This window comes from Schistocerca gregaria, chromosome 4, assembly GCF_023897955.1.
Source record: "Schistocerca gregaria isolate iqSchGreg1 chromosome 4, iqSchGreg1.2, whole genome shotgun sequence".
In the NCBI taxonomy this organism is placed as follows: Eukaryota; Metazoa; Arthropoda; class Insecta; order Orthoptera; family Acrididae; genus Schistocerca; species Schistocerca gregaria.
The window spans coordinates 286,024,282-286,042,306 of NC_064923.1; the positions used below are offsets into that span (position 1 = coordinate 286,024,282).

The 18,025-nt window shown below is 44.1% G+C and overlaps 1 protein-coding gene across 6 annotated transcripts in view; it reads right to left on the minus strand.

The window, feature by feature from the left end:
* Positions 1 to 18,025, minus strand: part of LOC126267943 (myosin-IIIb-like) — a 522,034-nt gene that overhangs the window by 214,973 nt on the left and 289,036 nt on the right. The gene's annotated exons all lie outside the window — the stretch shown is intronic.

The window sequence follows — 18,025 nt, forward strand, 5'->3', positions numbered from 1 at the left end:
AAAAGTTTCTATTTGGTATGATCAATGACAGCTTACTATGAATGTATCAGAATGTAAGTTAATGCAGATTAGCAGGAAAAAATAGTCTCGTAATGTTTGAATGAAGCATTAGTAGTGTGCTGCTTACACAGTAAAGACGGTTAAATATCTGGGCCTAATGTGCCAAAATGATATGGAATGGGAGGAGCAGGCGAGTATTGCAGTAGGAAGACGAATGATCGACTTCTGTTCATTGGGACAATTTTAGGGAAGTGTACTTTATCTATAAAGGAGACCGCTTATAGAAAATTTTTGCGTAATGCTGGAGTGTTTTGAATCGTACCAGGTAGGATTAAAGGAAGAAATCTAAGCAGTTCAGAGGCGGGCTTCTATATTTCTTACCGGTAAGTTCAATCAAAACATGAATATTACGGACATGCTTTGTGAACTCAAATGGGAATTCCTGGAGGGAATAAGATCGTCATTTCGTAGATCGCAATTGAGGAAATTTAGAGACTTGCCACTTAAAGGGACTGGAGAACGATTATAGCGGCGCCAACGTACATTTCGCGTAAGGACCACGAAGATAAGCGAAATTGGGGCTCGTATGGAGACGACAGGGAGTAGTTTCCCCCTCGCTCTTTTTATGAGTGAAACAGGGAAGTGAGTGACTTGCGGCGCACGGTACCTTCCGCCTACCACCATACAGTGGCTTTTGGAGCTTGTATGCAGAGGTATGCATAGACCAGATGGGGCAAGTCCTGCACAGTGCAAACACGCCTAGCGTCTAATACACCACTCCACACGGCAACAATTAAATTATTCTTTGTGCAATGCTGTACGAGTCTCAAGTCTCATGTCCTGCTGTTAGTTTCTACCTGTAGGTGTTGTTTTAGAATACTGTTGATCACGTGTCCCAATTTGCATAATAATTCACTGCTTCAAAGCAACAGACGTTTTACGAATAAACATTACCTGTATTTAAAGAAAATCTTCTTTAGAAATTTAGAATTTTAGATCTGCTGCTATGGCAAATTGATATGCTGGTTTTTATCCGTTATTAGAAAAAATTAAATAAGCCTGTTATAACAGATACTAAACAAATACCGAAAAATACCGGTTATTCAGAATTAAAATAGCGGTATCGGGTTTTTCTCATCCTTAGCGCCAACTCATTTGCAGCACGATTACGAGGACATGGCAAGCGAAAGAGCGGGCAGTCCGCTGCAGCGTGGAGCGACTTGTTGCCGAGAAAGAGGACAATGCCACGTACGGAGAGACCGGACGGAAGGCGGTGGTTACACGGGGACAGGTATTCCCCTGTTACGTTGTCACCGTCTGGACGCCTCGCGACACGCTGGCCGCTTCAGACGAGGGCCGCGCGCCCGTGCTCATTCTTCAACAACGGCGCTGCCCGTGTCAACAGGCATACACCAAACGGATCACCGATTTTGGTCATCGCAGAACAGACTCAAAAGTAACGAATTTCTCTTCAGTACGATGCGCTCTTCAAACGTTTTCGAAAAATCGATGTCAGAGTCTTACGAGCCTCTTGAATACCTCACAGAGCGGTAGCCCAGGCGTCTCCCCGCATCGCGTTCCAGTCCCGCCATTTTTTTCTCTAACCATCCACCAAACATTTGCATCGTTGCAACGAATCGTCAGACAACCGACGAACTAAACACATCTTGAAATACACAGGAATCATTAAGAACATGAAGTCGACCACTGAAGTCAGGAATGAGCTGAAGGATGTTGGCATCGGAGATTCAGATATAGAAGACAAACATTCAATCAGCTGAAAGTCAGCCAAGAGCTCAGGAAATTGAAGACAAGAACAGCTTGGTCGGAAGAAATTTGCACACTGAGAACGTGAAGCAAGTGTGACACCTGAGAAAACGTCACATCAGGCAGACTCGTCGCGTGGTTCCCTGGTAGCCTGTGTGTGTGTACAACGACAACACGCAGTCTTGAGGAAAGTCCTAGGCTCAATCAAGGAAAGTGTTAAATTCAGGAGACCATGCGTCTTCGAATTTCTTACATGCGTGGAAGAGGTCACAGACGTAACTCGTAGGAGGAAGACTGGTACGGCCATATTGTTCGTGTGCCTCCTACAGTTGAGTAATCCCATCTTCCACTAATTTCTCAACGAGAAAATATAGGAGGCGTTGTTCACTGAGGCAGGAAGAAACCTGCAAGGAGTCAGGATAAACGAATTCCTTTCAACAAGAAACTCCAGGAACACCTTGGTTCCAAGAAAAGTCACAACTAGAAAAAAAAAATGACAACATGTGGCCTGAATCGAGGAATAAACAAACATAGGAAACGAATATGCGAATTCTGGGCCCTAGGTCCAACGAAAAGCAAAAGTGCAGTTGAAAGTGAGTGGTCATGAGAGAGCCTATAAGGAAGGAAGACTAACAAAAAATGGCTCTAAGCACTACGGGACTTAACATCTGAAGTCATCAGTCCCCTAGACTCAGAACTACTTAAACCTAACTAAACTTAGGGCATCACATATATCCATGCCGGAGGCAGGATACGAACCTGCGACTGTAGCAGCAGCGCGGTTCCGGACTGAATCGCCTAGAACCGCTTGGCCACAACGGCAGGCGACCAAGAACGTGCCAACTTTTACAGCCGGAAAGCCCGAAAGTACTATTATTCCACGGTAGTCTTCTGGAATCTTTTATACAAGACAAAGTTTCGTCCCTGTCTGCGAGGAGCATCTGCATAAGCTTTTATGGGAGAGGGGGGGGGGGGGTTAGGGCAGGCGGTCGTGCCTTTTATGTCGATACAGAACACACGATGGATCTCCACTGACTGATGTTAAACTACAGGGTGACCCAAAGTCCGTTACCATTTGAGAATTCAATACTTCACGGATTAATGTACGGACAGAGGCAAAAATTAACACACTTGTTTGAAATGATATGCGTTTTTATAGAAAAAAAAGAAAACGGGCACAAAGTGACCAACAGATGGCGCTTCGTACGATACAAAAGCAATAATTAGCACAAAACTTGATTTTTAGCAAAGATGATGTACTTTATAACACATGCTTAACAGGTCAGCCGTCATTCATCATCAATAGCCGCAGTCAAGCGTGGTGACACACTGCCGTCGGATGTTGTCTTTTAGCATCCCTAATGACGTAGGACGATCGCGATGGACTTGCGACTTAGGTAACCCCACAACCAATAATCAAACCGATTGAGGTCTGCGGACCTGCGAGGCCAGCCATGACGGAAGTGACGGCTCAGTACGCGATCCGTAGCAGTATGGGGTGGAACGCCATCCTGCATAGTAGTCGTACCTCCCAACAGGTGTTGATCAGCCAGGCTGTGGACTATGCGTTATCTAATATCTGAGCGTACCTCGCACTCGTCACACCGACAGTTTGAAAAGCAGCAGCCCGCGTTTTTGCCATCTGTTGATCGGGTTTTGTTCGCGCATTTTAAGATGTTAACGGACCTTTGGCTCACCTCTTGATCCGTCCCGTTCTACGGCGCAGAGGAGTCACGTCACTTCAATTCTGAATATCGCTGCGCTGGTTTCCTCCTCCTTTCCCGTTTCGGTTTACTAAATAGGCTCCATCGCCTCTCTATACAGTTTCTCAATGATTTTATTTGAGAAAATTCGAGTCCTGGCAACCACGAGAGATACCAAACCTTCTAAAAGAAGCAAGGAAATTAAGTTGGAAATGATAAGTATCAACCGGAACATTCACTCAGTATTCCTTGGCCCAATAAAAAAAAAAATATGTCGAGTTTGTTTTGCCTGAACAATAACCGTTTTATTCAGTCTATTATAAAAAATAAGAATTTATTTTCAGTCTAAAAATTTAGATAGGTGCTCATCCTTACATGAGCTGGAGGTGGGGATGGGAAAGTGCCTGACATATGATCTTCAGTAAGCTGCACTACTTACAATGAGTACATGAATACCTTCAGCAAAAATTCTACTATAAAAACCGCTACCAAAATCTAATTCGCAAGCTCTCGCTTTAGCCTCGACTTGCAGCATAAAATGCAATCTTGAGCCGAGACGGCCACATTTCTATAGACAGATAATAAATTGCGGTATCAGTATACAGGGCTTTAAAACACCCTACAAGAGAGCAATATCCATTACGTAGTAGGAGTAAAAGCTGTACCGGTGAAAAGGTAGCGTTGATCAAACTAAACATCATTATGGAGTGTCTGCGATCCTTATTTGTACAAAAATGTCCAATTTCAGTCTTAATATCGCTTTTACTTATTTTTAAATAACCGATTTCGGACCAGTTTCCCATCTACGTATCTGTTAAAATTAGAAGATAATTGATTCAAAACTTACGTCTACAAAGCTTCAAATTTTAAAGAATCAGTTCAGTTCAGAAACCTACCATATGGTACAGTTATAAAGCAGCCTGTCGATACAGAATTGCCAATTCACTGTCTAAAAATATACCAGCTTCTTGAGACTTGACTTTACCACTTTCAAGAAACCGAATTGGTGCAACGCTTGTAGCGCTGAAAATGCCACTTATCTGCAGAAGCTTAAATGACATACCCAAAATGTTCCTCTGTGCAACATATAAATAATAATCATATATATAATTTAAATAATTTTAAAAACGTTAAAATCATGTTTAGAAACCCCGTGAAAAATCTTTTTAGAATTATTTATTTTCCACATGTCAATCAATTTTCCGCACAGAAATGGTATTTTCAGTGTTACAAGCGTTCCACCGATTCGGTTTCTTGAAAATTGTAATACAAAGTCTTAACGAGCTAGTGCAATATTAATTACGAAGTGAACACGCAGTTCTGCATCGACAGGTTACGTTGTACGTGAAACAAATCGTATGTTTTTAACTGTAAATGATTTCGTAACACTTCAAACTTCGTAGACATAAGTTTTGAATCAATTTTCTTTTAATTTTGTTTAGTAGATCTGACGATGAGTTGCTGGCCCGAAACAGGTTATTTAAAAATAAATGGAAGCGATCTGAAGAATTAAACTGCACGTTTTCGTTATACGCGGCCTCTTGGGCTGTCACTCAAAGGAAGATGACATCATTGGCCACTCTTTGTACACTTCGATTAATAACGGTGTGTTGACGTTTCGGCGAATCGAGTGTCAGGCACCAGCCGCCAAGCCAGTCTGTGTTGTTATACGGCTATCCTAGTGCACGGTGCAAGATCTCACTTGCAGGTTGTCTTCCTAATGGCATCCAGGAGCAACAGAAGTTTCATTTTGAGTATTTCAGAGAATGATTGACATGCTTTAAAAATCTGAAATACTGTCATAATCGATTAATTAAGGGAGATAAACTTCTGTTAAATGTTTAACATAATAAGATAACATTAGTCACAAACTGTGTAAATGTCTCGCGGCGGTGTTACTCACTGCCGGCAAATACCCAAACTTCATTCACCCAATATTTGAAAATTAAAGCACTTTCATCAAACTTTACACATGATTTCAAACGTTTAGGAAACTTCTTCCCGCTGGCGTCCCCCAGAGTATGATGAAAGGGAAAAAGTTTATCGCTTTCTACATTTTCGCTATTTTATGCAGTAAAACTGTCGCATTAGGCATGTTGCTTTAAATTTATTACTTCTTACTGCTAACTGTGTTAGAAATATTTTTGCAGACAGTATGCGCGTATACTGCTGATTGCGCCTGCAAAAGTATATCGTTGTATGATACACAAATGAGGAGATATGACATGAGAGTCATTGAGATAGTTTTTTGGCTAGCTTTCTCTTAAAACGGAGCGCAGATTACCCATACTATAGTCAGCCAGTCTTTGGTAATGAGTGCACTTAGCGGTTTCCTACAAACTTTAAACAAAACTTCAAAGCATTTCTAAATTTTTCTGGCGTACGTGTTTAACGTCAAATATATAATACGAGTACAATAACTCAATTGAAATCAGATGCCTGACTCTGTTTCGTAAGTAGATGTTCGATTTGTTAAAGAATCGGGGTGCGAGGTTTACTGGTCGCAGCTATTTCTGTTACACCACGTGCTCGCTTTGTGCCGTTTACAGGAACATCCAGAGGCTTTTCAACTGAGTATCCGTGTAATTGCAGCACGAAAACGTGGAGCCAGCCTACTTTTCTAATGACGTTTCTTTCGTCGGATCGAACTTTTGATTCCGGTTCCTTGTTTTTAACGCACTGGCCTTTGGCATCAATGCGTCATCAACGTGAAACACACAGTCTGGAAGGAAAGTGATGGTGTTAGTGAGATCTTAGAGGAGAGGGGACTACAGACATGTGTCGGAGCTTCGGCTATGAAGGACCAAAGGCGGATTTCCTGCGACTCTGGTCGACCCCACTGGTAGCCTTACTGCACCTCGTAGGAAGGTGGTTGTTATGGCTGGCGCAAGCTTGTTTTGCGTCCGCCGCCAATTTCCCCGTTTACGAGCAGTGGCGGTAATGTCTGGACGTTACGCACCACCGCCGGCGACCTCCACCTGTAGCGCTGGGACAGTGCAGCCTCCCAGCGCACAGAAGACGACGTCGACCTCGGGAAATCCAGAAACAACCGTACTCGGGGTGTAGAATAGCTACAGAGAGGTGTTTCAGGGGCGGGGATAGGCATATTGCCGCGTGCGAAGCAGGGACTGCATTATTTGTGTCTCTGCCTATCATATCATCGTTTCATATCAGTCTGACCGATACCCGTTCCATGAGTAAGATAAGCAAGGAACCAGTGTTTGCCTACAGTGATGATATGATCGTATGGGATTTTTGGGCGGGAGACCCCATCTGGGCTGCCTAGGGCAAATCTATTTATTTGACGCCACTTCGGCGACTTGTGCGTCGTTAATAACGTATTGAGTTCAAAATATAAAGATTCTTTTTCCTTTTTCTCTTTCCTTTTTCAAACACACTGAAAAATAAAATCCCCTGTAGATTTGGAGTATTGTATTTTTTCCTTACCGCATAAAATTTTTATATCCACATACGTTTCGATTCTTTTCCTTTTAGTGTATAAAGCATGTAGACATACCCTGCCGCTGTTGAACTTACTGTGATTGTCGTTATTGAAGGAAACCCGTCTCCAGACTTGTGACATTGGACTTTTTTTATTTTACTTAAAACATACAGCATTGGTGCATGATCCGCAGATGAGAATGAAAACTGTCTCCCGTTACAATGTGTTACATCGCTCATTTGGTACGCAACGGTGACGGGATGGGAGGGGAGGGGGGAGGGGGCGGCGGCAACTAACAGCATTACGTGAGATGCAAGGCTGATCCGACAAAGTGACAAAAGGCGACAACTGTCTTTGGCTTTACTGTCATTCTGTGCTCGGGATAGTCAGTTACACACACATAATGCAGGCTTGTTCGGTACTGTGGCTTCGCAGGCAGTGGCAAACGCCCCAGACTGCAAGAAATGGCGCCTCAGAGTTGCGGTAGAAGTTGGTCGTGATGGTATGGCACGGTTGGCCTATTTATAGCTCATAAATAAAAATCCCTCAATACCAGGCCAGAGAAACAATCCAGAAACAAGTGCACCACCTGTTCTTTTACGGTAGAGTTGTACGTAAGAGACCTATGCTCGTTTACGCAGAGTGTTACAAGATTACAATATGCGGGTTAAGTCCAGCCTAGATAGTGGAGAAGAGGAAAATTTTTTTCTGGACAGGAGACTCGGTACGACCTGTACGTGAATGAAACACGACGTCGTGTATACTGCGCACGTCAGGAAACCATCCGGTAGAACTGCGAGCGAGAGGCGGTTCAAGATGGAGCCAGTGCTTGGAATACATTAATTACATAGAAATGGCTTCATCAATCTATTTTACGTACGGAGTCATAGCCGCAGTAAATTTCTTGAAATAGTCTTTTTCCAGAGAAGGCTGTTCTCTTATTTTGAAATTAACACTATTTCATCAATTGTTATTTATATTAATTTGTAACCAATTAGTTAATTTCGACCCACTGACTCACGGGAATGTCTCTGAAAAGCTGAAAACCCGAACTGGCAGACACCCGATGACAGACAGTAACTTCCCCGTGAAAACTAACTTGCTTCAGGAACCACAGTGATGAATACGGGCATATACCACAGCCCCGCTGCAAGTCGCTACAGTAGTGACAAAGGCAAAGGTAGTTTAATTACAATGCGCATGGGGACATTAAGCAATCATTCCTCCAACGAGCCATACGTGAACGGAATGGGGGGAAAAAACCCTAAAAACTGGTACATTGCGATGTATCCTCTGCCATGCACTTGAGACTAGTTTGCAGAGTATATGTGTTGATACAGATTGTCAGGACTGGTTTCAAGAAAAAGGTCAACTACAGTAAACCTATATGTATGTATCTGGAAACACACAAGTTAAATCATCTGAAATAAATTCTGGTGTAACTAAAATTATCGTTGCAAGAAACCCTGGGAAGGATGGTTATTTGGAGCAAAAAATGGAAGGAAACCTATGTTGCGATCGTAAAATCTAATGACTTTTTCCGCCGTAGTATCACGAACAGCAAACGACAACAGATACGTCAAACTTAGAAGACTACTTTCAACGAGACTAGCTGCTCGATCAGCCGATATTTTTACACAAATTCGGCGATAGTATTTCTTGGAGGGCAAAGACATTCGGGTATTCGATCACAGGGTAGAAGCCAACCAAACTTGCGTTGATGTAATCTTTGCGTATGTGGTCGTGAACCGGTGACCTGTACCTAAACTGAATAATAAACAGCAACTGTCTCAGTGTGCTGGTAAGAGATACTCTTACTTCCTTCTTCAACTAACTACTACATGGCCGCCACGAATTGTCACCAAAACGCAAAGGAAAATAACTAAAAAAATGGTTCAAATGGCTCTGAGCACTATGGAACTTAACATCTGACGTCATCAGTCCCCTAGAACTTAGAACTACTTAAACCTAACTAACCTAAGGACATCACAGATATCCATGCCCGAGGATGGATTCGAACCTGCGACCGTAGCTGTCGCGCGGTTCCAGACTGAAGCGCCTAGAACCGCTCAGCCACGCCGGCCGTCGGAAAATAACTCCTGAGTCTATTACGTAGGCGTTCCATATTTTGGACCAAAAAACGTTAACAGTTGGGTTATACGATATCAGAACTCGTGTGAAATGGACATTGGTTCTGCTGGTCATTCTCTGACCATTCATACTGCCCTTATTTGTTTACCCCAATACCTTCTGTTAGTTCTATGCGGTAGGGGTCCTACACAGTTGAGCAATGTTCTAAGTTGGTACGCCCGATCATTTTGTATGGAGTCACATTTGTAGACTAATTGTGTTTTCATACTAACGGACCAATGAAACCGTCTTATTTTCCTAGGACTGGGCCTATATGAGAGGCGCGATCTATTTACGAAATTTCATTCACCAACTTTCCCTTCCGAATGCGAAAATATTTTGTTGAGCCCAACCTACATTGGTAGGAATGATAATCAAAATAAAATAAGAGAAATCAGAGCTCGAACAGAAAGGTTTAGCTGTTCGTTTTTCCCGCGCGCTGTTCGGGAGTGGAATGGTAGAGAGAGAGTGTGATTTTGGTTCGATGAACCCTCTGCCAAGCACTTAAATGTGAATTGCAGAGCAGTCATGTGGATGTAGATGTATATCGGTCGTTATGAAGGCACTATTGGTAGCCCCTTCTGGGCGATCTGGTTTTTTTTTTTTTTTTTTTTTTTTTTATTAGTTGCTTCCGGGGCGGGCCCATACAACCTTCTCAATATTGGAATATTAAGTATGACGATACGAACGTAACGACAGCACCCAGTCCCCGGCCGGAGAAAACCTCGTACCCGGCCGGGAATCGCACCCGGGCTACTTCGGTGAAAAATCCGGGCGGCCAGTTGCTCAACAGTTGCACGTTATTCGGCCGTACAGAACTCGCCAGCCGCCGAACACTCCTGTCATTTATGGCCAGTGGCGCACCACAGCTGCCTCAACGTCAGTTTTGGATAGTGCCTTTTTGTCATGCACGGTACAATTCAACCAAGGCGGCACGTTAACAGTTTACAAACTTAGCGTTTCGGAAATGCTTCCATCATTAGCCCGAATGCCAATGATCATGCCCTTCTGAACGTCAGATACATCGCTCCGTTTCCACTTTACGACAACGACTGTATTGTTTTCAGAGTCCCCCGGACACGCTTTATACAGGGTGTTACAAAAAGGTACGACCAAACTTTCAGGAAACATACCTCACACACAAAGAAAGAAAATATGTTATGTGGACATGTGTCCGGAAACGTTTACTTTCCATGTTAGAGCTCATTTTATTACTTCTCTTCAAATCACATTAATCTTGGAATGGAAACACGCAGCAACAGAACGTACCGGCGTGACTTCAAACTCTTCGTTACAGGAAATGTTCAAAATGTCCTCCGTTAGCGAGGATACGTGCATCCACCCTCCGTCGCATGGAATCCCTGATGCGCTGATGCAGCCTTGGAGAATGGCGTATTGTATCACAGCCGTCCACAATACGAGCACGACGAGTCTCTACATTTGGTACCGGGACTGCGTAGACAAGAGCTTTCAAGTGCCCCCATAAATGAAAGTCAAGAGGGCTGAAGTCAGGAGAGCGTGGATGCCACGGAATTGGTCCGCCTTTACCAATCCATCGGTCACCGAATCTGTTGTTGAGAAGCGTACGAACACTTCGACTGAAATGTGCAGGAGCTCCATCGTGCATGAACCACATGTTGTGTCGTACTTGTAAAGGCACATGTTCTACCAGCACAGGTAGAGTATCCCGTATGAAATCACGATAACGTGCTCCATTGAGCGTAGATGGAAGAACATGGGCCCAATCAAGTCATCACCAACAATGTCTGCCCAAACGTTCACAGAAAATCTGTGCTGATGACGTGATTGCACAATTGCGTGCGGATTCTCGTCAGCCCACACATGTTGATTGTGAAAATTTACAATTTGATCACGTTGGATTGAAGCCTCATCCGTAAAGAGAACATTTGCACTGAAATGAGGATTGACACATTGTTGGATGAACCATTCGCAGAAGTGTACCCGTGGAGGCCAATCAGCTGCTGATTGTGCCTGCACACGTTGTACATGGTACGGAAACAACTGGTTCTCCCGTAGCACTCTCCATACAGTGACGTGGTCAACGTTACCTTGTACAGCAGCAACTTCTCTGACGCTGACATTAGGGTTGTCATCAACTGCACGAAGAATTGCCTCGTCCACTGCAGGTGTTCTCGTCTTTCTAGGTCTTCCCCAGTGGCGAGTCATAGGCTGGAATGTTCTGTGCTCCCTAAGACGCCGATAAATTGCTTCGAACGTCTTCCTGTCGGGACACCTTCGTTCTGGAAATCTGTCTTGATACAAACGTACCGCGCCACGGCTATTACCCCGTGCTAATCCATACATCAAATGGGCATCTGTCACCTCTGCATTTGTAAACATTGTACTGACTGCAAAACCACGTTCGTGATGAACACTAACCTGTTGATGCTACGTACCGATGTGCTCGATGCTAGTACTGTAGAGCAATGAGTCCCATGTCAACACAAGCACCGAACTCACCATTACCTTCCTTCAACTGGGCCAACTGGCGGTGAATCGAGGAAGCACAGTACATACTGACGAAACTAAAATGAGCTCTAACATGGAAATTAAGCGTTTCCGGACACATGTCCACATAACATCTTTTTTTATTTGTGTGTGTGAGGAATGTTTCCTGAAAGTTTGGCCGTACCTTTTTGTAACACCCTGTATTCCCTCCACTGCTCATGCTGCCACCTGGCGTCTGTGAGTGTTTATTGTACGTTGTCGTCGAACATAGGCGGTGGTCATATTAATGGGTCTGGACAATGTAAAACACACACGCAGTGCCTTACGAAGAGGTGTCATAACGGACGGCAGTTTTGTTAAGTAGAAAGCAAGCGCTAAAGCTTCTTAGCGGAGGCACGTGAGGGCACAATGAAAGGAAACCGCAATCGGGAAGTGCGGCTTACATAATGCAGATCGATGAGGGAATCGGCTTATGACGAGTATGGCGGCACGTGGGCGTGGTCCCAGGCCCCGCTCTGCGAGGAACGAGGTAAGGGCACGCCACTCCGAGCGAGACAGGCGCGCGCTTAGAGTAAAGCTGCGGCCCCCTGAGGGCTCAGATCTCAACTGGTAGAAACGTGCTGGGGTGGGCAAGAGAGGCACCGCGGCTACAGCTGTTTCAGACTCTGCTGCAAGTCGCAGATACCGTTCAGGACGTACACACAAGCTGTCTCTCCTGGGGAGCAGAGGGGTTTTAGGCAGCAAAGTGTTAGAAGCGCGATTTAGTCATTGGTATTCCTCCTTGTAAACCAGAAATTACAAGGCACTGTTTGTGATATAGACTACAAAGCAACGAAAAAGAAATTGTCGAAAATAAATTGGGGAAAAAGCCTCCACAATCTATGTACGCATTATTTCTAATATAATCACACTGGGCAAGAAATTACTCAGAATGAGATTTTCACTCTGGAGCGGAGTGTGCCACGATTTGAAACTTCCTGGCAGATTGTAGGCCGGACCGAGACTCGAACTCGGTAGAACACTTGCCCGCGAAAGGCAAAGGTCCCGAGTTCGAGTCTCGGTCCGGCACACAGTTTTAATCTGCCAGGAAGTTTCAGAAATTACTCAGCTCCAAGAGACATCTGAATGGCAGGTGGCTGTAAATGTAGAAAAATGGAAGTTAATGCAGAAGAGTCCTACAAAGTTGGAGTACAGCATTAGCACGGTGCAGCTTGACTGACTGACTTCCTTTAAATACCTGGGAGTAACGTTGCACAGCGGTATGAAACGGAACGACCACTAGTTTTATTGGTATGATTCCTCGAATGTGTAGCTCAACACAAAAGGAGACGCCGCGTAGAACGCTACTGCGACCTATTCTCGACTACTGTGCTAGTGATTTGGGTGCCCATAACGTCGGATTAAAGGAAGACATCAAAAAACTTCATAGTTGTGCTGCTAGATACGTCAGGGCTGCGTTCGATCGGCACGAGAGTATTATGGAGATGCTTCGTGAACCCAAACGAGAATCCCTGGAGTGAACACGGATGCTCCTTCCGGAAGGCAGTATTGCGTAAATTTAAAGCAGCGACAGGATGCTCCTAGACCGTCGTTTTCCACTCGCTCTATTTGCGAGTGGAACAGGAACGGAAAAGACAACTAGTAGTGGCACAAGGTGCACTCCGCCACGCCCCGTATCCTGATTTACGGAGTATGTGTGTAGATGAAGCTAATTAGGCGTAACGCAGCCTCTAGGCTTAATAACGGCTCAGTTCGGCGAGGAACAGAGACCACAATTTCCTTAAAGTGTGTCATGTCTAACTGAAGCCAATCTTCATGCTTAGGGGCCGTAAGACTACCAAATTTCGGGGACATTGGCTGCTACATTTCAGCTAGTGTTCCAAAAAGTCAAACATTTTCTATGGGATTGGGTGATTTAGCGGTCCAGTCGACATGCGACAGGGTGTCTGCCTGCAAATTAGCAACGCGTGCGTGCAGTCCTGAGGACACCGCCGTTGTCTCCTTGGAAGACTGGAGTGACAGCAGCAAACTTGTCGCGATGATGTAGAAGAAAGAGCGACACACTGTCACCGAGAATTTTGAAACAGACGTCCTGGTCCATGTTTACGGCATCCTGAATGAGTGGCCCCAATTCAGGGTATGAAAAACACGCCTGAACCGTCATAGAAACTTACTCCACACTCTGCAGATTGAGCCGTCAGAGGATTCGGCGGCTTGCATCCTTTGAAAGAGGATAAATCACGACTCGTTGGACCACACTGCACGCCTCCAATCAACTTCTGTTCAGTTGCTACTGTTTGGCCCACTCAGCTGCATGCCGTTTTCGATGTTTGCTCAGAAACTAATTGCGGTGGAGATGCATGTAGTAACAGAAGCAATTCCGCTCGGGCTTGAAACCGATTGTCATTGACGGACCCTGACACACGATGCAGGTCCTACGACAACGGTCTTAACCTATTAGGCTGACAGTGGTAGACCATTTCTTGCAGGTAAGTTGAGCAGTCCGCAATTTTTTGCTCTGATATACAAGGTAAAACCAAGAGGGATCGTTCGAAACCATTCGACGAAATCTGAACATGATCCGAAGCAGAAAAGGGCGTTTATTCTTTTCCATCCCTCGATTCTCGCGACCTCCTGTGGCGCGTGGACGGGGGAAAGGGGAGCTACGACATTGATAGAGGCGTGAATGAAATATCAAAGGGTCCCTATAAACCTCCCCAGCTTGTCATCAACTGGTGTCACATGCGCCTGTGGTCACATGACAAATCTGAGGGGTGTCTAAAGGGCCGGCTGTGCCCGGAGGTTAAGCGCTGGTGGTTGGGTAATCTGCTCAGAGGGGGCATCTCAGAGGAACCATTTGTCGTTCTGGAACCATTTGTCGTTTTATCACACTTGTTTCTATGTCGCACCCCCCTAATGCCTAAACCAAGCACTCACTCACACACACACACACACACACCACACACACACACACACACACACACACACACACACACACACACACACACACACACACACACACACACAATTTTCTGCTCTGGATAAAGTTCAGATTTCGTCGAATGGTTGTGAACGGTCTCTGATCGTTCCACCCCGTGAAACAGCTCAAAAATTGCGGTCATCCTGCACTCCAAAAGCAGCAGATCACGTTCAGTTGTGTTGCAGCTCCGTGTTGTCATTAGAGAAGTATTGAGTTGTCGCGTAGCCTTAGATGCATGTGTTTTTCTATAGACCATGTTACCCTCCTCCCCCCCCCCCCCCCACCTCATCCTCCAGTTTGAATCACAAACATCTTGATGGTTGTTCTGAAAAGAACAGGGCCACCGTCTCTGGTGATATCATCTTCGCAGGGACGTTAAACCCTGTTCTAAGTATCTTCCCTACTTTCTTTCTTTCCATTACAATATATTCAGTGATACTTTCTGACGACTGAGTACACAGTAATTAGTCCTGAAAATGTTCATCAGTGGCCTGAGCACATGTAGCAGGTAATTAAGCTTGCCCATTGTTGATTTGTATACAGCCAGTTTCAAAATTCCTGTTACAGGCTTCTAGGGACTGTAGAGAGGACATATCCAGAAATGTACCGTTTGCATATAACATAAATTTGAAAATCCGATCACTTTGAAATCTCCCGCTTTACTGCGGATACAGCGGATAAATGAGTTTTATCCTTTCTTCTCTGTATGTAGGGTTGCCAGGTTCCCGGCTCTAGCTGGACATGTCAGGCTTTTTACGGTCGTGTAGGATGAAATAATAGAAGTCCGCCCTCTCCGTCTTTTGCTGGGCTTTTTAGCTATGAAGTAGTGAACGAACAACTAAAGCCCGTTCCAAGCTAAAGAAGTAACTGCGAGGAATAAGTATAGGGTGGAATAACGTATATAGGATATATAGATACATCAAGTAACGCTCTTGTTATGTCTGTGTCCTATATCTTTCTTCTTGGTTCCAACGAGCTTAACACACAGTGTCACAATAACGCTACCTGAGGGTTCGAGCCAAAGTAAGGGGTTTACTCAAAAAGTCTGGTCTATCGCGAAATGGAAACCACCGTCAAAATCCGATGAAGCTTTACACAAAAATGTTGGGCAGTGTCTCCAGTATTCCCGTCGATCACGTCACGTCGCTCTTTTCTGTTCTTAGCGCACAGCGAGCACGTGAAGATGCCTAGAAAACAGGGTTTCCACGTCAAGTGTGAGTGCCTGCTGAGAGATTTCGCCTTGTTTCATGCAGGTCGCATAACGTAACTGCCATGCATTTCAATCTTCATGGCAATACTCAGCCGCTCACTGCAGGGACAAAGAGGACGCTCCTGCAGTGTATTCGGTGGGAAGAGTTTGATCGCCACCATATACCCCGGACTTGGTACCCTCTGATTTTCATCTCTGTAAACATGAGCCTCTGGCTATGAAAGCAACAGTTTGGCACAGACAACGAGCTGCATACCAGCGTGTGGAACTGGCGGAAACCACAGACGCCTGCGTTTTAAACCATAGGTGGCTGCCTTTTACGATTAGGATATTGGAAAATTGGTGCAATGCTACGACAAATTTTTAATTCGGAGCAGCGACTACGTAGAGAAGTAGCTGGAAGGTGCAGCTAACTGTTGCGGACAAAAAATTTTTGATTTTCACTGTGGTTTCCATTTCGTTACCTATCGGACATTACTCTCCGAATAACCCAAGTAGAATGTGCAGATCGGCCAATGACAACCCTCCCCGCCACAACATGCGGTAACCACACTCGTACCTGTGTTGAGAGATTTCCTAACATCAGTTAAACGAATTCATTTGCTAGGAAGAAAGCATTCTTATGAAAGTGGGTTGATAGGGGATTAGATATTTATAAACTAATTGAAATGATTGTAGTTGTTGTTCATCTTTTCGTTTTCCCTCCCAGAAGAATAGATATGTTTATTTTGTTTAATGAAGAACATTTTTTACATGCGATTATATTAGGATTGTTCTCTACTGATTCTTTGTTTAGTTTAAGCTCGTTTAAGGTTGACCTCGGAAGGGTCTGATTGATTATTAATAAACGATCGACAATAGGCTACTGACTACTTGTATTTAAAATGTAGGTAGGCCGGCATTTAGCGCAAAATATACGAATTTTCTGTTTTTGGACCACACAACCCTGCTACAGGAGTTCGCAAATGGTCTGAAGATGGCAAACTATCCGAAATGGATCCATCGCCATGAAAACGCTAAATTACTACAGCAAGAATCTGGATTTTATTACATAATGTCTTAAAGCATGTATAAAGCCTTTACAGAACTGGGTTCAAATATGGTAGAAAAAGTTTGTCAGAGCACACTGTATGAACTTGAAGTAACAGGAGCATAAATATGTAAACGTACCACAGTGAACAGTAAGTCTACGTCATCACTAACCTCGATTTAAACAAACTGTGGTTGTGTGTTTCACTTAGCAGGCTGCGTCATGTGGTGCGAGTGTATATCAAGAAATGATTTTAAGCCAGCAATTTATCAAAACTGTGGTGAAAGTCTGCGACAAGCAGCAGCAGAGTACAGAGAAACAGAGAGAGCAAACAAAACGCTTGTACTAATTTCTGACACGTAAACTGCAGTTCAATGAAGTAGAAATACAGTTTCAGGTCAATGTTCCATTATTTCCAGTGGTACACAATCATGCTCACGTAATCGTAAACACTATTATTACTGTTAACTCAAAATTTGTAACAGCTAATTTTCTCCCGATAAACTGAGCAGTGTTGTATGCATTTGTTATAAGGCTGTGTCCGTAGCACTGAAGTCTAGAAATGATCGCAAAATTATGGAACGAGTTGGAAAAGCAGAGCGTTTCTGAAAAATAGAATTTTAGTAATATCAAACATAGCTTTAAATGTCAAAATTCTTTTCGGAATATATCTAAAATGAAGCGTTGCTCGGAAGTGATACGTGGACGATGAGGACTTCAGAAAGTACAGGCGTTGTACTACAGAAGAATGCTAACCACGAATGGGTAGATCGGATGACTATTTAAGATATACTAAATTCTTGGAGAACAGAAATTCACGAGGCAACTATAGTTAACAGAACATATCTGGGACATCAAGGAATCCTGTGAAGTAATTGTGGTTATGTTGAAGCGGAGGGGGGAGGGGGGGGGGGGGTTGGTAGTTACGGGTTCCCAATGGCGAGATCATCATCATGATCATCATCGCAAAAATTGCTTGAAATGGACGTGGTGTAATCGTCGAAAACATTATAAAACTAGTGAGTCAGTGTACATGTCCGAAATCACGTCTCCTATATACCTTACATTATCTTTTAGTACAAAAAATCTTGAGCTTCAGCACAGCCCACCTGAAGATAATGTAGAACTGGTTTGAAACCATATACAGGGGGCGTTCAATAAGTAATGCAGCACACTTTTTTCTCGACCAGCATCGGTTCAACAAAAATATTTTGTTGCGGGGAAATCATGAAATATTCCCTCTTCAACTCCTGTAGTTTCATGAAGTTCCGATAGCTAGCGGCACTATCCGTAC